The sequence below is a fragment of the Rhinolophus ferrumequinum genome, chromosome 8, assembly GCF_004115265.2.
Source record: "Rhinolophus ferrumequinum isolate MPI-CBG mRhiFer1 chromosome 8, mRhiFer1_v1.p, whole genome shotgun sequence".
NCBI lineage: Eukaryota > Metazoa > Chordata > Mammalia > Chiroptera > Rhinolophidae > Rhinolophus > Rhinolophus ferrumequinum.
Window position 1 is genome coordinate 27,397,952 of NC_046291.1, and position 24,322 is coordinate 27,422,273.

The window sequence follows — 24,322 nt, forward strand, 5'->3', positions numbered from 1 at the left end:
CTTCTGCAGTCTCTGAGGGAAGCAGGTTTACATGTCATATGACCTACTCCAAACTCAACATAGCTGATTGGCTGGGGATGCACATCTCTCAAAGGCAGCCAAACAGTTGTTTGGTTTGGCTTATAGGGATAAACTAAAGCGGTCTGCTACTCTCACTCCCTTTTGAATTTGATCCAAGACACAAGAGACTATTGCCAGTCAACAATGGATATTGAACCTAATAAGTCATGACAATACTGGGATGGAGGGCATAAGTAAGGTCAGGAAGCAGTAAGAACTAATCAAGGGGAAAAGGGAAAAGAAACAGAAGAAGAGACGGAGAGACTAGATCCCCCAAAGAAATATACAGATGAATAAAAACCATGTATCTCAGGATTTATCCTGAGAGAGTAATTGCTTCAGGTCCTGCAAACGCTCTGTCCCTACTTTCATTTCTCACGAGGCTTGCCTTTCTACCCTAGGGTTTCCTGAAATGTGCATGTTCCATTACAATAACACACTTTAGTTTAAGTTAGATTTAGCCCCTTGAAACCAAAAGTGCCATAATTACAACATTCACCTAATATTAAAAGACATGCAATGCATGCAAATTTGGTCTGAGGTGACTCAGCAGAACTACCATCCCAAATGTCAATCACGGTGCCATGGAGCACAGAAACTGAGGATTTACTAAGTGAAGCTGTACCTTCCTTTTGGTCCATGGCTGAAAGACACACAAGCAGCCACACCTGGGCTATGGCTGCTCCATCCGGAAAACGTCAACACTGCAGCCATGTCTCTATACTTTTGCTACCCTCAAGTTCTTTGTTTCCCAGTTTGGCTCTCTGGCTACCTTCCCACCTTCAGCAGACATGGGGATTACTGCAATTCTTTCTGCTCACTCTATAATAACATACTTATTTAAATCATTCAGCATTACTTGGGCTGTCTGTTGAATTGCTTGTTCCCTAGCCATTCCTCCCTTCAATCCATGCCACCAATGAACTCCCCACACCCCCAAACTGGATGAATTCAACTCTGAAAAAGAGGAAAGAGACTTTCAGCTGTTTGCACTGCAGGCGTAAGTTGGGGGAAAGTGGGAGGGACACTTTAAAGAGGAGAGAAAATGGAAAGACTTAAGTAACATTTTCATACTTAGGGCATTTACAAGTATGTGGACTCAATTAAGAGGAAAACCCTATGGAAGTAATTAGCAATTTTTAATCATTTACTCATGTAGGCATATTGACTCGACCTAAAGAAGTTAGAAATATTTTAATATTAAACCGAAATGTCTCAGACCTGTTTACCCAAGTCTCAAGTTTCCACTGAATCTATTCCCTATAGTTAAAAAAAAATGTTTGGGTTTTCCACAAAGGTACTCACTTCCAAATCTCAGATCACCGTATTAAACCTACAATCATCATTAACCTCCTCACTCTTCAGTAATTAAAGGAATGACATGCACAGTACATTGTGGAAAATCCTGGCAGAAACATGGAAAAACGACATTTCCCCCAACCTACATCAATATAAAGACATTAGGCAATCTTACCTTACATGCTTCTTTCGCAGATCATAACAGTTTATTCCCATTACCTTCTCCTCAAAGCTCCCAATCTCTCAAAACACATCTTTTAATGATTCAAATCCCATGGTCTCATTAAAAGTCACTCCTTGTCTAATGGGTTAAAATTCTGCCCATTATATTCCAAGAATGCATTGTAATTCTGGCCCTCTAAGAGAGAGTTTCACAAACGTTAGTGTACAGACACATCACTGTGGGTTTTTGTTACAGTGCAGGTTTTGACTTTGTAAGTCAAAGAGTGGGGTCCAAGATTCTGCATTTCTGGATGATGAAGATGTTACTGGACTGTGGGCCACACACTGAGTCACAAAGTACTACATCCTAATACCGAAGCACAGACACCACACATAAGGGGGCCAACACCAACCAGACTGGAGATAATGATAACCTCTTAGAGACAGTGTAGGGCTCCACATCTTCATAGTTATTTGTCAAGCACTTATAGATCATCTAATGAAGGTGGGGCCCTGAGATACATATACTACAGTGAAGAACCGGGCCCTACCTTCAAATGCACTGCGATGCAGTAACGTTCCAGTGAGAGTATACGCAGGAATTTCCTGGAGCGCTTGTTAAACATGTCAGTCTATGGCCTCACTCCCTGACACAGAGCTTCAGTACGTCAGAGCCGAGTCCCATGAGTGTGCTTGCCAGGCAAGTCTGATGGTCCACATTAAGAAATGTTGCTTTAATGGAGCAGGCAGATAATTACCAAATTGTATGACAGGCTGAATTTGAGTCAATGCAATGTGAAATGGGATCTCAGAGGATGGGACGCGGATGGGGGCAGATCCACAGAGGACATATAGGAATGTGGCTGCCAGTGAAGGCAGAGAGGAGCATATATAAAGGTCAGCAGTGAGAATCACAGCGGGCTTTCAAGTCGAGGAAAAAGTGAAAGCCCGATCTGGAGAAAGCTGTGGGATGCGGGAGTGGAGTGACGGTGTGCGTGTAGAAAATTAGTTGCAAAGACTGTTTGAGGCCATCTCACAAAGACCCATGACTCTGGACTTCATCCTTTAGGTCTTGGGAAGCTTTTTCAGAGGGACAAAAAGGGACATGAGGATGCCTCAATTAGGCTACAGGAACTGGGCATTGCCAAAGTCTTTTCTCTTTCATAGAAGACCATCAGCTTTTCTAAAAAGTCTTGCAAATTTCAAACTGTGACTTCGCATATGCTTTGCACAGTCTGGTTACAAAACAAAGTAGTCTGGGCTACAACTTAAGTTTTAATTGATCAAGTGCCAGAAATACTCAGTTTTGTGGTCAACAGCAGTAGAAATGGAAAGAAAAACAGCATCTGCTTTTTAAAAACTTGAATAAACTAAAACAGCTTAAAAAGCATTTTTTTAAAATGACAACCAAAATTCTTGTCTAACGAAATCTAAAGGAAAAAGAATCCACCCACTAAAAAAATGACTGATTTTCAAAAAACACATTTAAGAAAAAATTGTTCTTAAAATGTCAGTGTCACAGGGAATTAAATTTCACTAGGATTAAAGATAAAGTCATCAGTAAAGACAGGGATCACAGATTAAATTAAAAATTTTAAATGATTGGTTAATAACTACTAATCTATCTTAATTATTTTATTATCTCAAACAGTTCTTCACTCTTGATCTTTAAACATTAAGATTTCTAAAGAGCTTTCCTTTCAAAAGCAACTATAACCGCTATTGAAACAGGTTAGTAGAGATTAGCAAAGCATACTGCATATTCACTTCAAGGACGCCTTGTTGGTAAGCCTTTTAAAAGCTGGTTCTTTGTGAGTGTCCTGTAATTTTGTTTTTAAAGGATAATTTGCCACCTCTCATTGCTTAGGATACCTCTAATTGTAACATGGAAGCTATTCAGCCATTAAATGTAATATCATTTCTGTTGTATAGCTTAAAATGAAAATTACAGCACATCACTATAACGTATTGTCAAATTGGAAAGTGAATGGTGAATCCACAAGCAAAGTGATTAGGTATTAGATACTGATGACTTGCCAGGAGTTCATGCTGAGTTTTTTGTTTTATTGGTTAGGAATTTTTTTTTCCTAAATTACAGTGAAGAAGTGATCAGAGCTTTCATTTAATATACTTTGACATCATAGAGATAAATAGATAGTATAATGAGGTGTTCTCAAATAATTTGGAGTGCTTATGTGCATATTCTCACTGTATCTGGTTTCTTCTCCTAAAATAATTTCTTTAAGTCAGAAGAGTTTTCTCCTATTATTCTTTGTGGAATGACAGAGTTGACTGATCAATCACCCTCCTTTTGTCAGGGCAGTTTGGTGATGAGTGACAGACACCCAAACTAATATAGGCGAAATGAAGAATTTCTTGGCTCATATAACTTAATCTCAGAAAGATCAGGGACTTTGAGTTTGACACAAACTAAAAAACTGTTAGAAAAATTATAAGAAAAATGGGGAAATCTGAGCACTTACTGGTTGATGATTTTGAGAGGGTTTTTTTTTTTCTTTCTGGTCTAATAAGGGTATTATGGTTATGCTCAAAAAGAACATTGAAGTATACAAATACTGTATTTGAGCCAGTAAATTTGCTTTATACAGGGGTATGGGCTAGCAAATCTGAAACTGTACTGTATATAAAATAAAACTGAGCAAAGAAGTATATATGATGGTTAATGACAGCCAGATTTCTCATTCTCGGAGAAAGGAGCTATAGGTAAGAAGAGAGAGGTTAGAATGAAGCCTGCAGTAGTGGATTGGAATCAGAGGTATAAGTATGACCTCAGAGATGCTAACACAAGTGGGTAAGTATAAAAATAAATGTGCATGTATACATGTGTTACTAAACATGCACTTCCGAGCTCTGTATACTGAGAGAGTCTAGCAACAACACATCACTAGTAATGAGTACAACTAGCACCCAGATAGTTCCAAATTCCGTTCTCCAATAAAAGGGATGAGAACTTCTTGGGGAAATTATTGACTCCTGGGCTAGACAGGAAAAACACACGATGATCCTCAAACGACACGGATGGATGAATGGATAAACAAATGTGGTATGTACATATTTTGGAATACTATTTAGCCTGAAAGGGAGAAAGAAATTATAACACAAGTTATAACAGGGATAAACCTTGAAGACGTTATCCTAAGTGAAATAAGCCAGTCTCAAAAATTCAAATACTGTATGATTCTGCTTGTATGAGGTACCTAAGAACAGTCAAATCCAGAGAGACAGAAAGCAAAACGGTGATTGTAGGGGGCTGGTAGGAGGGGAGAAGGAGGAGTAGGGAGTTCATGTTTAAAGGGTACAGAGTTTCAGCTGGGGAAACGAAAAAGTTCTAGAGACAGATGGTGGGGATGGTTGCACAACAATGTGAATATACTTAATGCCACTGAATGGTATGGTTAAAATGGTGAATTGCATGTTATGTATATTTTACCACAATAAAACATAAGGAAATAAATATATAGGCAATGAGAACTGGCACACCCAACTGGGAAAACAATTTGGCATCATCTTGTAAATGATGAAAATATTTATCTCAATACATATTTTCTAGTGAATTTACTCCTCTGCGTATACCTTAGACATATTCCTGCCCAGGTTCTTCAAAAGACAAAACATGAATGCTCAATAATAAAACAAAACAGAACAAAAAAAAATGTATACAGTCCAAATGTGCTTCAATAGGAAGCAGTGAAAATGAATGAGCCAAACGTACATGCACGAATGTGGTTGAATCTCAAAATCTTGCAAAAAAGCAAGTCACAACAGGATATATACAATAACAATATACATAGAGTCCTAAAACATTTAAAAGTTAACATTACAACATATCATTTGGGGAGTATGTAGAGAGAGGATGTATAGAAAGGCACAGGAACGTGGTGATATCGTTCTATAAGCAACCACTCTGCCATCTCAGACATCAGACATCATAGCAGCTACCCTAAATACTCCGCTGTTCAAAAATCCTGCTCTGCTTTTCAAATCTTAAATATCTGAATCCTCTCAATTATCCCTGCAAACAAAAACAAACAATGCAAGTTGCACAGGTCCACAATGCCTTATCCATGACTCCAACATCCAAAGTATGCTGAAAACCCAGTTGGGTTTTTTCTTTGTCTTTTTATAAATTTGGTACAAACTATGCTGACTGGACACCACTTATCTTTACCCCACTAAGTGTAAATATTAACATGTTTTGCTAGAGAAATATTAATGTGTATCATATGGGGTACTGCCCCAGATCTACTGGAGGAAGTGGTACTTAGTATATGGTACATCCATCTGCTACCTTTCTAAAATCTGAAAATTTTCAAATTCTGAAACCCACCTGTCTTTACGAGCTCCTAATCTACTGCAGATGGTGTCCAGTTTTTCCTTTACTAAATATGTGACCCTACACTTCTTCCTCTACATCTCAAAAATCATTCATCTATTCAATCCGTCTTATTTTTTCTTCTACCTTTGAAGGAAAAATGTCACTCCAAATGTTTCAAGATCAATCCCTACTTGGGCTGGTGACCACACTCCATCCAATTTTCTGGAGTCGCATTCCTATCACTCATCTCCTCCTTCTTCCTCTTGACTTCTTCCTCTCCACTGTCCCTGTTTCTTTCTCAAATTTGGTGGATTTTTTTCCTACTCTTAAATAAATTTCATCCTTACAAATATATGCAAGCTATCCTCTCTCTCTCTCTCTCTCTCTCTCTCTTCATCCCTCATTCCCTCCTTTACTTCAAAACCTTTAAAAAGACTTAAGGTCTGTCTTCTGTCTCCATTCCCTCAACCACCCACCCAATTAAAGAGCATTTGCTGAGCACCTATGATGCACTGAATACTTGCAATGAATATATAATCATCACTCAGATACCTCAGAGTGTTGCTTGGGGAGCAGAGAGGGGTATAGATGAAGAGACAAAACTGTAAATAATTACCATATAACGTACTTTGCTAGTGTTTGGCAAAACAGAAAACCTACTATACTTCACACACTTTGTTGGTATGAACTGCTAGTTCCTCCTCTCTTAGGAAAACACAACTACTGACACTGAATTTTCCTGACTGTGAAGATACATTCTTTATCGTTTCTCCTCCCTACTCTAGTATCTAGTCAGTACTTTGAACATGAAAGCTATCTAATAAAAACATCCATTAAGTAGAGTATTATTATATTTGCTTATTTAGCAGTATTATTATATGTACGTATTTTATTTTATAGTTCTTTCTATCTTATTCTATGTATAGTACAGGAGAGGTATCTGTGTGCTCACTGTGAAAATTTTATGCTACTAATATTTCAAAATGAACTTCATTCATGACTATTCTCAAATGTCATGTCCTCAGAAGAGCTTCCTTTAACTACTTTGTTTAAAATGCCCTTTCCCCCACTGCCACCCCCAATTACTCACTATCTATTCTTTTACTCTGCTATCTTGGTCTTTATAGCACTCACCGTGCATTACTTGCTATATAGTGGCCGCTGCTTTGCTTGTCTTTTTTCCCCCTCAAGAACAGTGGCTCCATGAAGGGAGATACTTGTCTGTCACGTTTCCCTCATACCACCAGTGCCTAGCACATAGCGGGTGCCCCACACTAAACAAAATGAAAATAAACCCAAAATAATATCGGCAATGCTCAGGGCATCCCTGAAAATAAGACATTGAGTCTCAGTGCAAGTAGGTGACTAATTTTCAATTAATTCCGCCCTTCCTGTATTATATCTGACAGTGTTTCATGCACTATGCAGTTTTTCTTCCCACTTTTGTGCCAAAATAAACCTTTTATTTAAGCGTCTCTGGTCCAAAATACATTAAAATTGGGCAGCTCTAATAAATACTACTACACAATGACTTGCTCCAGTTCTCTGCAGTAATTAGTACTCTGGTGATGAAATGTGCCTCTAGGTTCAAAATTTTATAATGTTTTGACAGTTGGAATCATACCAAGCATGAAATGAACCAATAAATAATTCTTTTTTGTTATTCTCCAGGCATTAAAAATATATATTCTCAACATATAACAGGAGTGCTCTAAGAAAAAAACAAACAAAAAAAACATAGTGACCCCCTCAGATTCAAAGGGGAGTGTTTATGTAGCATTCAAATGAAGAGAAGATAAATGTAAAATCTCTGATAACTGTAAGCGGAAAGCAACTTCTATTTAACAGGCAAGTGCATCTCAATCACTTTGATTAGCAAAGCAAGATAATATGTATTAAAATCTTCATGCCAGTCAAAAATCTCCTAAATACCATATTTTATTTTCCATCTTTAACTGTTTGATGATCACAGTCTCTTTAATCATCTCAAGTGCTTCTTATAAGATTGTTTTTATGTTAATATAGTTTTCCCCTCAATATCCTTGCATCCCAAAGCAAATAAGCATGACCCTGACAGTATCTCAAAAGCTGGGCAAAGAGTTCCTTTGTGTCATTAGAAGCCAGGTGTTTTACCTGAATTAACAAAAGCTACAACTTCAAAGTTCATTTTTACATAAATCAAAAAGTCAAAAGCTTTAAGATTTCTAAGCATCTCAATGAATCCAAACATATTTTCAATGATATCTGCATTATTTTATTCAAAATAAAAAATACTCATAAGATGAAAAGTTCTGCAGACGGATACTGGTTATGGTTGTAAAACAACATGAACATACTTAATTCCAGTAAACTGTACACTTAGAAATGGTTAAAATGGTAAATTTTGTTATGTATGTTTTACCACAATAAAAATACTCCTTTTACTTGGACATTAATTTCCTTATATTTTATTCTGAAACATTTATGCTTTTTCTGAAGGAATTCTACTATTAATTTCCTAAAGATATGCCCTGACACTATGTAACAGGTTCCAATGAACCTCTTTGATATTTGGCACTCATTCATTAACCTCCTTATATTTTTAAGGAGCCAAGAAAAGTGTTAAAGAAATTACTAGAAATGTGCTTTCCTTTACAGCATCAAATTTGCCACCATAAAATATGAATTTTCTTTATAAATTATGCAGTAATATAGGATAAGCTACATGGTAGGTAGTCATGAACACTCTCAGGATGTGGTAGGACACGAGGCAGAACCCAGGACTACTTCAATAAGTGATACTGTAACCATACCCCTCTAAAACGAAATGCCAGGCTTATAAGTTGGTTATTTTTTAATGATTAAGCTAACGAGTGCTGAACTTTTAACCTATATGGGTTTCATAATTACACAGCTTGAAATCCTCATCAGAAAATCTGTCTGCTCCTGAAATTCAAATCATCTTATAATCTTGAATAATGCATGGCAACTCTAGAGAAATTAAAATATTTCATACAAGTAAAGAAATTCACAACCTATTTTTTTTTACTTTTACAAGAATATAAAGCAACAGAAATAAATTAATTGTCACTTCCTTCAAACCTCCAGCCCAACGCCTCTCCCTACACACCCTATCTCTTTAACAAGAGGCCATCTTATTGCTTTTTACATAAACTACCTAATGGGTATAGATTCAGGGTACAAAGACTTTATACAGGAGCTAGTGCAGAGACAATTCAACAGAGTTGCAAATACCACAAGCATGAAAAAGCAAGCTCGGTTTCTAAGCATAATGGTTAAGAACGCTGGCTTTAGATATCTGAGTTTGATTCCTGGCACAGCCACAAACTGGCTCTGTGACAGTGGGCAAACCACTTAATTCTGCTCTAAGCAGTAATTTCTTCATCTGTAACATAGGGACAATAGGTCTACCTCACTGGATTATCCTAAAGATTCAATGAGATCATCTAAGTAAAAATGTTAGTTTGCAGTGCGCTTCATACTTGGTAAACTCTCAATAAAGTAAATTTTAATTAGAATCATAGATGGTATTATAATTCCAATCTTGTAATTCTGCAATAACTATTTTCATGTTTAGAAAGCCTTCCTCAGTAGAAGGTATCCACAAATATGCTTCTTTTCAGTTGGTGGGGAAAAAAAGTATTCTATGGCATTAATAAAATGCTAGATAATGGTTAAATCCACAACAAAATAACACTCAACAGAAAATAGATGTTTTAACCATATCTACAAGTTAGACTTCCCCTAAATTCTTCGTATACGTATTTCAAGGAAGAAACGTTTTTAAAGCAAATCATAGCTAATAATTTACCACGAATCTCTTGTAAAACAAATGGAAAATTTTCTTCCAAACAGCATAACAGAGATAAGAACCAATACATAGCTGCCCTAGGTAAGCAACCAGCTCAATAAGCTCTATAACCAGAGTCATTTACTTACAGTTTTCTAGATAGGAACTCTAGGCTGTACTTAAAGTGCTGGGAGTTATTTTCCTAAAATATCCCAAGATTTTTATACTGGAAATACTTCTTGCTTTTAAAATTAACCCACAGTTACTAGAATAATTAACTAGATTTATAGCAGAAAATTCAAACAGAAAGCAAGAAAAATGCTAAAAATCCCCACTTAAACAAGAATAGAACACAATGCCGACATTAAAAATCACTTTTGAAAGAATAAACATAGTCAAAGAAAAGCATGTAAATGTACTAACTTTGTATGAAAAGTACATATGTAATATTGATGTTTGAATGTTTATGAAAGAAATGTATATGCCCAGCTTTTAATAAGGATTACCTCTCCTTAATCTGATTACAGATGATTTTGGTATTCTTCTTTTCACTATATTTTAAATTTTGACATTCAACAGGTATTAACAGTTTAAGTAGTGAAATAGTTTTATGTAATTTTAAACCAAAGGAAAAAAACCTGCAAAGGGGTCTTCTGTTCAAAACTCCTGTTCTACCACCTTTTACTCTTAAAATATTGTTTCTTTTGACACTATCTGTATGTCAAACTCAAACGCAATAAGAAAGTTACATATAAAAATTGTCCCACCTTGGATGAATTCTTTAAGTATTCAGACAGTACTTTAAAACAGTACAGTCAAGACACTGGCTTTGTCCCAAAGAGAATGAGGAGGAGTTCAAAAATGGATGCCAGGTTTTATGCATGTTTGCAGCACCAGATCTAACTGACAGTGAAAGGAAATATTTTAAAACAATGATTTGGGTGAAGTATTAATCAACTAGATGTCACAATAAAAGACTGTCAAAAATTCAATCCAGGGCTGTATTCCTCTCCTTATATGGACACATGACCAATTTTTTTTAAATCTGTTATTTATTTCATACAAAGTATACTACCGTCAAAACAGTGCTCTGAATATTCCGGCCATGATTATTTTCACTGTTTAAAAATTAAACTTACAAATAAAGTTATAACTAAAATTTAAAAAAAAATTATAAATCCCAAATTATCATGTTTACTTTTGGTGACATTAGGCCATCAGATACTAGAGTTCAATAAAACAAACATTTTTCCATTAAAGAGAAAATATTTAATTTGGGGAAAATCTAAGCAATATGCTGAATTAAATTACCAGGAAACAGACTTCCATAAATATTCATTTCAATAAATCTGATATTCATTTTCAGCTTCTGACTTCCAATGAACAGCAAAGATGTAAAGAACAGTACCTTCTGATGTTTAATATGCTACTTTTATTTGAATACTCATTCCAAATAGCAACGTAGCAAGAAGTACAATCTAAGTTCTCAATCTAAGTTTCTTTGGAACACGACAACTTGATAAATTTTCTGTTTGTATTTATGTACACAGAGGATGCTAAAATTTAAAATTAAAACTTGGCCAACCAGAAGTTGCAGTCCATATTTTAATGCATTATATACATATATATGAGTACAAGATTCATCTCAGATTAAAGCCACTGTCAAGTATAAAATATTTCATCCATTATGTACAATCATTGCAGTTAAATACTGAACTTCCTTAAATAGAAGTTTCCATTTGGGCAAGACATCGAAATAGCTTGAGTGTTTAGTTTACGCTTTTGACATTAGCTCTCCCTAAGGAAATGTCAACGTCATTTTATCATTTTTCTACCACGTTCTTATTCATACTATTCTTTGTTGCTTGTTTTATTTTGACATTTATCAAGGCACTTCCTTTTTCCAGCGCACTGAATCTGCAAATTATTTTTCTAACCAGTTACATTCATGCCTCCAACCCCAAAACTTCTCACTTAACCTCTAATCTTCCTAAATACACCAAAATATCCCCTGTAGTGTGAGGGGAGGCAGGGCAAGGGCTGCAGCTAGCTCAAAGAACTCTGATTTTAACTACCATGTAGCTACTTTAGAAAAGAATGATCATGATTGAAGTGTCACAATGTAAAGAACTGCTGTCTTTACTTGGATATAAAATTCAATGAGTCTATCACAAAAATATTCCTAATGGCCATGTTGTGACCACTGCCACTGCCTTGGTGACAGGTAAAACATCCCCATTCCGCCCCATCCCGGGGTTCAGGGCTCCCTGGACTGTCCTTGCAATACCTGGGACACCTAGACACCTCTTTTTAACTTAGGTAAAATAAAGGTTAGGGGAAACACCCTATGTCAGGTCAAGGGCTCCATTTCGTTCCTACTAGATGATTCGGGAAAACTCTGATAATTACAACTTTTCTTCAGTCCTTAAGGAAACTGCAGTGTTAACCATGTTACATCTCCTGACATTGCAGAATTATTAAAAAAATTACTATACTTCATTCTAAGTTCTGGCAAGCTTCTTAAACTGCCTGAGTTTTCTTTCTTTTTCTTTCTTTCTTTTCTTTCTTCAATTTGTTCACTCTAAACTTAGTCTCTAGCTTCTTGATGTAAATAAGATTATATCTAGTTAAAGACAACATTTCAAGATTAACAGCAAATGTTTTTTCTATGTTGTTAAAACAAAAATTAGGAAGACGAGATCAAGAAAAGCTCCTTGGGAAAAATCACCTCTATGTTCCTCTGTAAGACACACACGACCTAATTATTTATGTTTTAACTATCTAAAAAGGCCAAAAACAAAACTTTCTGATTCTCTAGACCTTATAATATTGGCTGTCAATATAAATTTTTGAAAGAATAAATGAAATGAGGACAAGCAGAAATCTAATAGTTTAATATCATGAATTGTTTCTTCTAGAAAAAAATTAGCAATCATAGATAATAAAGATTTAAAATAAAAAAGATACTTCTCACCAAATGAAAAAAATTCCAAATCAATCTTTCCTATTAAATAAAAATCGTGCAAACCAAACAACTGAAATACATATTTTAACCTGAAGGATCTAAATTCTCTCACTGACAATTCAAAAATTTCTGAAAGCAAAAAGCTAAGTCACTTGGAAGAACCATGAATAAAATTCAAAAAAATTTTCAAATTAAAGAAGTATAAAACTAAACAAATAAAAGATGTATAGGGGAAAAAAGCATGCACTAATTAAGTGGGAATGAAACAGGAGTGAGAAAATGGAGCTCAAACTCCTCTATAACCATGGGTCATAATTGGGAAACTTCAATCTGTGAGTCACAGAAAAATGCAGCTGAAACAGACTTCAATACAAGGTAACATGTGGCTCACAGAATTAGAGGTTCCAAGTTAGCATGGACTTCAGCGTTGACTGAATCCACTGGCTCAGAGGCCACGTCCCTGAGATGTCCAGGATTCTGGATCTCCTCCCAAGATGGGTTCCACCTCATGTTAGAAGCTAGATGGCTGCAGGCGTTCTAAGCCTCTAAAAGAACACAATTCGAGAAAATCCTTTCCCACAGACAAAGAAAACGGCTTAATCAGAAGGCCTGAGCACACCTCTCTTTGAGCATCTTTGGCACAAACTAAATCACATGACCCTTCTCAAAGTCATCACTGGCACAAGGAACAGAATCCCAGATGAAGGACCACCCAGACTCAGCCTTGGAGGCAGATGGTCATCCAGACCAAACCATATCGGCTGCATGTTGAAGCGAGAGAGATACCGGAACAAATTTGGAGTTCTCCTAGGAAGGAGAAAGCGGAGAATGGATGCTAGGTAAGCAAACAAAAGTAGAGCTATGCTATAATCACCTATACAGGCCAACCCTAAATTTCTAGATTGAAATGCATGCTTCATATACTCATAGTTGTCCTGTAAAGGGTCTAATCAAACTCCAAGCCTAAAAGAGGAATTCCTGGCAAATCTTTGCTTAAATCTTGCTAATATACTTTCAACAGCTGAGAGCCTGTTTTTAACAAAGCAACATGTGCTTCACTGAAGAGTTCTTCATTTTATTAAGCTGACATGTACTTCCTTAAAATGTCACTGGCCCAACTTCTTGGGAGCACAGTGATGAATTTATTCCTTCTTTTCTATGATCACCCAAATATTTGAAGACAGTTATGGCAGGTTCCGTTGAACTCTCTCTTCTTAAGTGTTAGCAGTCTAGAAAATCAGGTTCCAACCCTGTTATTAAAAGCTATGAGAGTCTTCAAGTTTTGGGTCATATCTTTAATTGCACATTTCAGATTGTCGGACTATAAGAATCATCTCAAATCATATTAGTTTGTAGTCTTTCTGGTCTATTTATGGTTAAGTATTGTGTAAATATGTGTTTCACTTGTAACACATTTTGAATTGAGATTAATATATAATATATGAATGCACTTCTATGCTCTTTCCTCTTCTGATGAAAGTCTGCACAAGGAGGCTTTCTTCTTTATTGCTAAGGAAATGTCACTTGATCCTTCAAAATTGATTCATAACATCAAAAGAAGGGAAGCTAAAAAGAGAACTTAAGTTAAAGCAGTATATATAAAGTTCAGTAACCCTGCCAAAAGTCTCTAAGTGAAGTTTCTGTAATCATGATGGGGAAATACACTTTATTTTTAAACAGAAAATTACATACTAATAGGACTTTTAAAAGCTACAATTTAAAAAAGCCAAGTTTAAGGAAATTAAATATTCATATTTACTAAAAATTTATCTATAAATGTTAAGGCATCCATACATGTAAATGGAATGTGGAAAAAGTACTTCAATGAAAGTGGTCTAAACATTAATTTGATTCCAAGAGCAGCTCCCCAAAAGTCAATTACTTCACACTGTAGCTAATTAATAACAGAGTTTCAGCTAGTGGAAATAGAAGAACTGGCAAAGATTAAGTAGGAGTGTATAGTAGGAGTGGTATAAGGCTAGTCTCATGAAATTGTTCAATAGTTAATATATCTTGGTGAAAATACCAAGGAACTAAACAGTTGCTTAAGTTTCGGGGGTCACTTGTCGGTGTTGTGCAGTATCCCTATTGTTGTCCTTTTCTTTTTTCTGGTTTTTCTTCCCTTAAATAATGGGATCTCACATATTCAGGTGCTTTTCTTTCTATAACATTTTATGTCATATTCTTGCGATCTCTCTTATCCTGACACACACACACACAACCGTTTCAAAGAAGCAACCAGTCCGTTTCCATTTTAAGAAACCTACCGCCACTCATTAAGAAGAACCAGGTAGTGAACACATATACACAAATATTATCAGGTTCCAGAATCTTGGGAAGCTCCAGGAAAGTATCCTTCCTTGTTTATGTGAACGTGGAAACTCTGATATATTTTCTTCCCACCCCTTAAATTGTAAAGGCAAATTCAATCCTCCTTTCAGTAATCTGACTCTTCCTATGATTCTTACCCCTGTCTTCCTTCCTGGTTAAGGAGGTCCCTTTTCTCCTGAACTGGATGATGACTGTTCTTTTCGCCTAACCATCTCCTACTTCCCAAGCCTTTCTCACATTCCTCGGCCCTGGATCAGTGTTCTTACACCACAGCAAGTCCCTCCTGGACAAACAAGTAAATATTTGCTTAAATACCTCAGGATCCCTGCTGCCAAGGGATAAGAACAACTATATTTGGTACATCATAGTTCAAAGCATCACCACACACTTAATTTCATTTGATCCTCCTCTAACCCAGTGTGGTCTGTGGGACAGAGGTAGCTGATTTTACTACAAGAAAACTGAGGTTGAGAGAAGTTAGAATAATAGTAAGGAAAAACTAGATTCAAACTGCCAAAGCCCAGTGCTCTGCCATATAACACTCTACAATATTCCTTTAGTCAAACTGATTTTAGCTAGACATTAGGGAGATGCATTAAATCTTATTAAAACAATATACACCTAGGTATTAATGATGCAAAACCCAATTAGCACCAGAGATGTGTGCCTTTTACTAAGAGGATGCTTTATAACTTCTATAACTTTCCATTTGGTGTAATTTCAGTTATTTGAAACTGCCATTTCCAAGTTAAATAAGTCAAAAATAGACGTATTAAAAAAATAATGGTTTTGTACCTCTTGAGCATAGATATGCCTGTACAAATCGCTTAGAAAGACATTACTGTGGGAGAGAATACTGGTAGAACTTGGTCCAATAACATAGCATAATGCTATAGGCATCCTGTAATGGTAAAAATATTCATTGATTTTTTTTCTTTTTTTTTAAGAATTACATTTTTAGCTCTGAGTAAAGCACTATTTTAGTCTCAGATTTTATTGTCTTTTCCCCTCCAACCCAACTTGAAGTTTTACACATATATTAAACATTTCCTTATATTTTAATCTCCACTGTACTCAAAAGCCTAGCTAAATTAACAGCACCATCAAACGTGGTGTTTTCTTTCCAACCTCTGGTGAAAAACTTTGAGTCTCAGATGTTCACAACAGGTATACATACGAGTATACGCCACACACACATACCTCTGTGCAGATATTCTCTCTCTCTCTCTCTCTCTCCCCCTCCCTCTCTCTCTCCCTCTCTCTCTCTCAGACACTCAGACACACACACACACACACACACACACACACACACACACACTTGTTGTTAACCTACTAAATTGCAAAAGACACCAGGGAGAACATATCTGACATGGCCGTCATCTGGATTACTTTGGTGTAAGTTACTGTCTCCCAACACATTTGTCTGTGCCACAGTAAGGTCACAAAGGCATTGATTCCAAAGTGCTCCTCTGGGAGTGAAACGTGCCCACAAACTGCCTCCTAATGAAATATTTAAAAGACACAACACAGATTGGTGAAAGAAAAAAAGAACTATTGGAAATCTTCAATTGTAGTTTCAACTCTATCACTGACTAAAATCAAACATGTTTATTAAACACTAAGCCATAGGTAAGAGGTCCAGGTGTTAAAAACTATTTTAAAAGACCATCCTAGTCATAAAGGAGCATATAAGACATTTGGGGATACAAAATTAAGACTTAAGTTAAACCATAATAAGATTCTTAAGAATTTCAAAATGGCAATTGATAAATATTAGTAGGCCATAGTATTTTTTTTTAAGAATACTTAATGATTTCTATAAAATTACAGAGCACAGAGAATTCACTTAGGATTGGGGTGGTTGGCAAACATTGACCGGAAAAAAATACAATTTGACCTGGATCTTGAAAGATCGATAAGAATTGAGCAGCAGGAATAAATACGTTTTACGTATATAGTACTTTATAATTTCCACTGTATTTTCACATACAACTTCTCAACTTTCTCAATGACACTGTGAGAAAGGTATCATTTATCACTCTTACTTATCAAGGGAAAAAACTGGAGGTTAGGGTGGCTAACTAGCTTACTCAAAACCTGAAAACATACACAAATATATCCATTCTCCTCCACGCTACAACTATGTGAACAGCTGTGAAGCGCCAGGCACTGCTGCAGACCCTGGGATTGCAGCAGTGAAGCAAACAAAGACCCTGTCCTCATGGAGCTTACATTCTATAATATACAGAACGAACCCTGGATAGGCAGGAAGTAGGGGAAGGACCACTAGGCACGTGAAACACTGAGAACGCTATGGAGCAACAAAGCACGTGGCACAAAAGAGCAAGTCAGTAGAGTAGTTTCATTACTACTGTGGTTAGAGAAGGTCAAGTTTGAGAAAAATCGTTTGGGGGCACTGAGACCTTGGAATATAATGTATGGACATGAGGTTTGGACTTGATTCAGTCTACACTGGAAGGAACGGTAGTACCTAAGCAGTACTTTAGGAATAATGTAATCTACATTGACAACCGTACTTATGCTCTTTGTAATGAAACCTAACACGTACCGCTGACTTACTACAGGACAGGTACTCTCCTCAACACTTTACATATATGAACTTGTAAAACTGGTACTATTTGCTGCTCCAATTGCCCATGAGGAAACTAAGGACAAAGAAGTTAAGCAACTTGCCCAAAGCCACTCACAACAGCGAAGACAAGAAATGAACTGCCTTTGCCGTCCAAAATCCAAGCTCTTAGCCTCTCAGCTTGCACGCGTGCGTAGAACAGTTGAGGCGTTAAGAAGAAGCTAAAAGCAAGACCACCAATTCCTTATCAGATAAGTAACCCTGCCTGAGATTTCATAGATTTCACTTTGGTAGCTATGGAAATACAAAGAGGTGAACAGACATAGGAGATAGGGTAAAGAATGAATTAGATTTATTAAATAACTACATTTTTTAAACAAGCAACTTTCAAATATGTAATACAGTATTATTAACTATAGTCACCATGCTGGACATTACATCCCCATGACTTAATTACTTTATAACTGAAAGTTTGTGCCTTTCTACTCCCTCACCCGTTTTTCCTACCCCCTGCCTCTGGCAACCACCACAATCAGTTCTCTATATCCATAAGCTCTCGGTGTTTTGTTTTGTTTTTTAGATTCCACATATAAGTGAGATCATACAGTATTTGTCTTTCTCAGAGTTATCACTTAGCTTAATGTCCTCAAGGTCACAAAGAACTGTACACTTTAAATGGGTGAATTGTATAGTATGTTAATTATACCTCAGTAAAGCTTTTTTAAAATAATAAATATATATATATATATATATATATATATATATATATATATATATATACACACACACACACATACATACATACATACAACTGCATATTCAAAGCTGGAAAGCTAGATGTTCCTATCAACAAAAATAAGGAAGTCGAATGGAAAAAGCCAACTTGGAGGAAAGAAATTGGGTAGTTTTGATCTACAGCAGATGTTATCAGGATTCTAGAGAGGAGATGCAGAAATGGACTCAGGAAAGACATCAGCTGGAAATATGGAACCCTTTAAGCTCTTCCTGGTTCAGACATTGTTTTTTTGAAAGATGATGGGGTTAGGCCACATGATTGCTGAGATCTCTTCTGGTTCTGATTCCATAATTTTGTAATTCTATAAGCAGCGATTATTCTTTAAAAGTTTGATATGGAATTACTTGGCCAAGTTTATCCTTTGTTCTTTAGTGGTTTCTGCATTTATTTCTGAAATATTCTGCAAACTTCTTCTCAAATGTGGTTTCAAAACTTGAATACCCATGAACCAAAGAAAAATTTTTGCAGAAAAAACCCAAAACACCAGATTCTGACTTGTTAAAAAAAAAAAAAAAAAAAAAAAATCAAGGGTTTAAAATAGGTGTTTCCCCTCGAAATGGGAGTCATACTGACAAAAGTAAGACTCAAAAATGAAGTAATTGGGGGAGGGAGGGAAATGAAGTAATTAATTCAGAACCTTTTTTTTAAGAAGTCTAACTTAATTTAGCATCCTCTATCCCCAGAAAAACACAATGTAGCTCATAAGTTGTTTAACTACACACTGAAAACTTACATCCTTCATCACAACCAGCCATTGACCTTTCAACTAGTGAATAGGAAGACTGGAAGAAGCCTAAACCAACACAAAGAATTTTATAAATGCAAAGATTTTGCATTAGCCCTTCTAAGAAAACTCACAGAAGCGTAAATAAATATCGGTATGGTTGGTGGCCAGGAAGAAATGACAACTACTGGTTGAAATATAAGTTCTGGTTTTACTATCCACAAATGAGTCTGTGGGTAGTACTGTAAAATACAATAAAAATTAACTTGGAATGAAGTAGAGCCAATACACTCAGGGAGTATCATCTCCTGTGAACTGGTTTCTAGGTAGCTATGGACTCCACTAGAGGGCAACAGAGGGTGCTCAGAAAGCAGCTTGGCTTAAGGACAGAGTCTGGTTTTAGGGCACCAGTTCATTCAGTGTGCAAACCAGTCTCCATTTCAAAAACTACATTCGATCCCTGAATGCTTCTTATATTACCAAACGCTATATTCTGGTAAAAAGATTCTTATTTTAATGTTAAAGTTAGTCACACTGGCATTTTGATTTCTCAATCATATATAAATCCAAAAAATCTTCCTGTAAAACGAATTAAACGATTTAATAACTTTTAAACAAATTTAATAAGGGTTTTTAGAAACAGAATATACTGCAAAATAGTTTATTTGATGTTTTAATACATAAATTTAAAACATTTAATGGCTAAATCGAAACACACAGGTAAAAAACACACTAATGACACTACCATAATAATATTAACAGCTAACATTTGAGTACTTACTATATACCATACTGTACTTAAAACTTAATACAGTTTTCCTATACTAACCCTATTAAGATAAAAAAATAACATTATATCCATTTTACAAATGGGGAAGTCAATGCTAATAGAGAAATAAAGAAAACTGGCCCAAGGACACATAATTAAGAAGGAATAAAGCTGAACTGAAACTTTACTATCTGAGCACCAGATACCACATGTGATCCAGGGAGCCAACCCACCCTCACTGTAGCCCAGATTTTGACCTCTCCCCAAACTGCACTCCAATAACAGTCAAAGTTTTGTCAAAGATGGAGACATTGTCCCATTGTACTTTATCACATAATGTAGTTTCACTTTTTTATATTTAGTAAAACCATGGCAATAATCCAATTTACATAATAGAAGTTACACATTGCCGTATTTCAGTATTATATTGCAGTTGTCCTCTACAACCAAATCAAGATATAATAATGATAATTAACAAGAAAACAATCATTTAAAATGTTCACTACCTAGAGGTTCTCAAATTCAAAAGTAGCAATTAGTGAACAATAAGCTCCGCAGTGGCTTACTAAGCTTCAACCTTTAGACTTCTTAGGGCTTTTATTATATAAAGAAACTGCAATGAGAAACTGGTAAGTGAATATTATATAGCTCTTGGGTGTGGCACTGAAATAATTTCTACACAATACAACTGCATAACATGCAAGTCCCAAAGAGTAAAGGCTCACCCAATGAATTGAGAATCAATTTGTGATGGACTTTGGAAGGAATGCACCGAGCAATCAACTAACCTGAAGTATAAGGTATTTTCCTTGTCCTACAAGACCTTAAAAGCCCCATTAGTATGAAACTGGAGAAGATCATCATGACTCTAAAAGTTTAAAATTGAATAAGAGAGTGTATGACTTTCCTATTGATATTATAACAAATTACCACAAATATAGGGGCTTCAAGCAACACGAATTATCTTACAATTCTGGAGGTGAGAAGTCTGAAAGGGCTAAAATCAAGGTATCAGCAAGGCTGTGTTCCTTCTGGTGGCTCAATAGGAGACTCCATCCCCTTGCCTTTTCCAGTTTCTAGAAGGTGACTGCATTCTTTGGCTCCATTTTCAAAGCCAACATTGGACAGTCAACTCTCTCACATCATCTCTTTCTAATACTGACTCTCCTGCCTTCTTCTTTCATTGATAAGGACCCTTTTGATTACACTGGGCCCACCAAATAATCCTGACCAATCTCGCATTTTAAGGTCTTTAATCCTATTTGCAGAGACGCTTTTGCCATGTAACCTACATCATTACAGTTCTGGGCATTGGGATGTAGGTATCTTTGGGGGCCAGTACGGTGCCTACTGCAGACAGCAAGCACAACATATAACTTGGGCACATTCTGCAATCCACCTGAAAAGTAGTTAGTGGAATACAGAATGTAGTTACCTATGAAACTATACACAGTGATTAGACAACAAGTGTAGTCTACAAAGTCCAACTCGGAATTACACTGTACCTGAACTGAGTAATCTGGGACCTGGAAAAGGGGATGTGAGAGAAAGAAACAGAGGTAAAACTGGCAGGCCTTTACAACAAATTAGATGCAGCCAGCAGGCAAGGAGTTGAAATTAACTAGATATGCATGACATAGTAATTCTGAATTGATTTTGTTATACGCCACAGTCCTATTAACTTTTAACAATGATGGCAATAAACAAACTTATGCTTATTTATGATTGATGAATTTTCATAATTAGAAATTTTAGATACAAACACCCAACACACCACTTGGCACATTGTAAAAGAACAAAACAGAGTGCGGAAATTTAAATTCTAGGTTCTATCTAGAGTCTGATTCTACCACTTACTATTTGTGTGGTCTTCGGCAAGTCGCAATTTCTGTGGCTGTTCTCAGAAATTAAAAATAGGGATATTAAATAGCTCTTGCCTGCAGGGTTGCTCTAAAATAAAATATGTAAGTGCCAAAGACATTCTGGGTCGCTATTAGTGTTCAATAAAATATTAAGTAGTTGTTATTAGGTGAACTAAAGTCAGTAGCCTTGGGCAGTCAAGGAAGAGACATTAGTGTAAAGATGTAAATTCTTAAATATTTATCCTAAAGAACTTGAATCATCAGACTGATACATAAGATTGAAGAATTTTTAGAACGACGGTCACACTAGATAATTACTAAGTTTCAGCACAAATTTTACACAAATATTATTTATAAGATGCAAAATTCCAAAGCTGCTCCAATCACATGTTGACAAACTATAGGACAGAAATAGTGCATCACAGTAAAAATTTGGCTCACCTTGTAAAGGGGCTCTAAGGCAAAGCAAGTTTAAAAAAAAAAAAAAGCCCAAAGAGACGCCATGTATGCAAAGTGTACTGTGTTGGCCAAAGGAATAATAGAGGTGAGACAAAACGCAAACTACTGCTGGAACCAGAAGTTTAAAAAGTCATTTCTTTAGAAAACTGCCTATACCATGTTAGTCAGTTGTCTGATTTTAAGTAGAAAACAATCTAACGTCTAGTTTCAGTCTTTATAGAAGTGGCTTTTCCATATACTAAATAAATGGTCTCAGTCTATACTGCTTTTTGGTTCTAAGTGTCTGTTTTTCCTGCCTCATCCTTTCCAGCTAAACTGTCAAAGGTCCCTAGTTGTTTTTTCTCACCTATTGTGAGAGTCCCTCCTAGGAGTTGGGGACTGTAGACTTTGGCACCAGGATTACTTACATCCATCCATGCCACTTCGGGCTTGCTTTCTATCTATATTCTAAATGTAAGAAAGTATTAGATAGCCAATTTCAAAATAGGCGAGTTGTAATTTTATTGAAGCTCCATATTGCCTCAAAGGATCTTGGGTGAATTTCATGTGTCACTAAACATCCAGAAGCATCATTTAGAATTACATCTTAATCTAACCTGCCAAAAAGTAAGGTAAAATGCAGTCTGGCGGAACCTCTTTTCATACTAGTCCAATGGACAATGAAGAAATCTTAAAACCACAGAGTGTTAGAAAAACCTAAGTGATGCACTCTTTGCCTTTTACATTGTTTTTTAAAAGAACAAAATGGGAGTACGATTTTTTTCTGGCCATATCAAAACGGTTATTCGCATCAACTCTGTAGAACAATACCTATTAAGCTTCAACATAGAAGAGTTCAAGTTACATCACGGGAATGGGTAAACCTGAACCCAAACAGCACTAATCCTTTGCTAGGATTTTAACTGAATATCTCACTTTTTTACCTTATTTTGTAGTGGTGGTGAAGTCCAAAAAAAACGGAGATTATATCTGAGAATGCTGTTCATGTGTCTAGTAAATGGATTATAGTTAAAAAGCTCACTGCCAAGATAGTTAAAAATAATTGTCTAAAAAGTTCTATACGACAAATTATTTCCCTGGGCACTGTTCATGGACTCATCCTTCCTCTAATGAGGTCTTGGATGAGGCTGGGGTGAGACATTTTCTTCTGGCCCTTCTTAAACTTGCCACTTTTCTGCTTTTCATTTTAATACACTGGATGTCGGTGAAATTGAGACAGGAAGACCTTCTTCATTAACAACCCAAATGTCTTGACTATTTCAAAGAAAGAAGATGACTAGAGAAGCAGCAGAAAGTAAAACAGGGAAATACTGAAGTGGTTTCACTTTTAAAGTTATAAAAGTGAAACCAAACAAAATCGCAATGCATCAAAATCACGTACAGCAGGAATTCACTGCAGAGAGGGACGCTTTCTTTTCCACTCATTAATTCAATAAGTGTTCTTTGACAATCTGGTTTGGGTAAGATGTTGTACCAGATATTATTAATATGAGGAACACAAAAGAAATAAAAAATCTCCAGATCCATGTCCTCTAGGAGCTTTCAATCTATTTAGAGAGATAAGTCCCTTATGAAACAGCAAATTATAATGCAAGACAAACCAAGATTGAGTCCCAACAGAAAAGAGAGAAAATAAGTGGGTAGACTGTCTACAAAGACTAATGTAAATTTGAACAGTCCTGAAAGATCTTATGGAAAAGGAAAAATGTAAAGTTTACCTGAGTTCAATAAATCACTTGTTTGTATTCCTGTCCAGTTGGTGTATACACACACACACCCCTGAGACTACAAACAAAACAATACAGAGAAATATGTTCATATATATAAATTAGTCTAGTGAAAAGAACACTAAGGATACACACTAGAAGAAACTTTGAAGCAGGGATCTCTCCGAGAGAGCTGTAGTTCAATTCTGAAGGGCGCATTAATGATTGATAAGAGGAGCCTAACACAAAAGTAGTAATAAACTATGTGTCTCAACAGCAATTATCCAGCATACTGCAAATGAACAGTTTGACTTACACCTTTTTCAGTTCGGCATCAGAAGAAAAATCCCGTGAAAGCAAGATACATGCAATGGAATTACTCCCAAGCTGGCAGCAATGTCTGGAATATTCAATTCCGTGTTTATTTTAGCAATGAAAACAAAAATTATCATGAACGATAGTTGCTCGCCAGC

General features: G+C 36.1%; 1 protein-coding gene across 1 annotated transcript in view; it reads right to left on the reverse strand.

Annotated features, from left to right (window-relative positions):
• PARD3B (par-3 family cell polarity regulator beta) overlaps positions 1–24,322 on the reverse strand; it is a 939,210-nt gene that overhangs the window by 777,381 nt on the left and 137,507 nt on the right. The window lies entirely within an intron of this gene.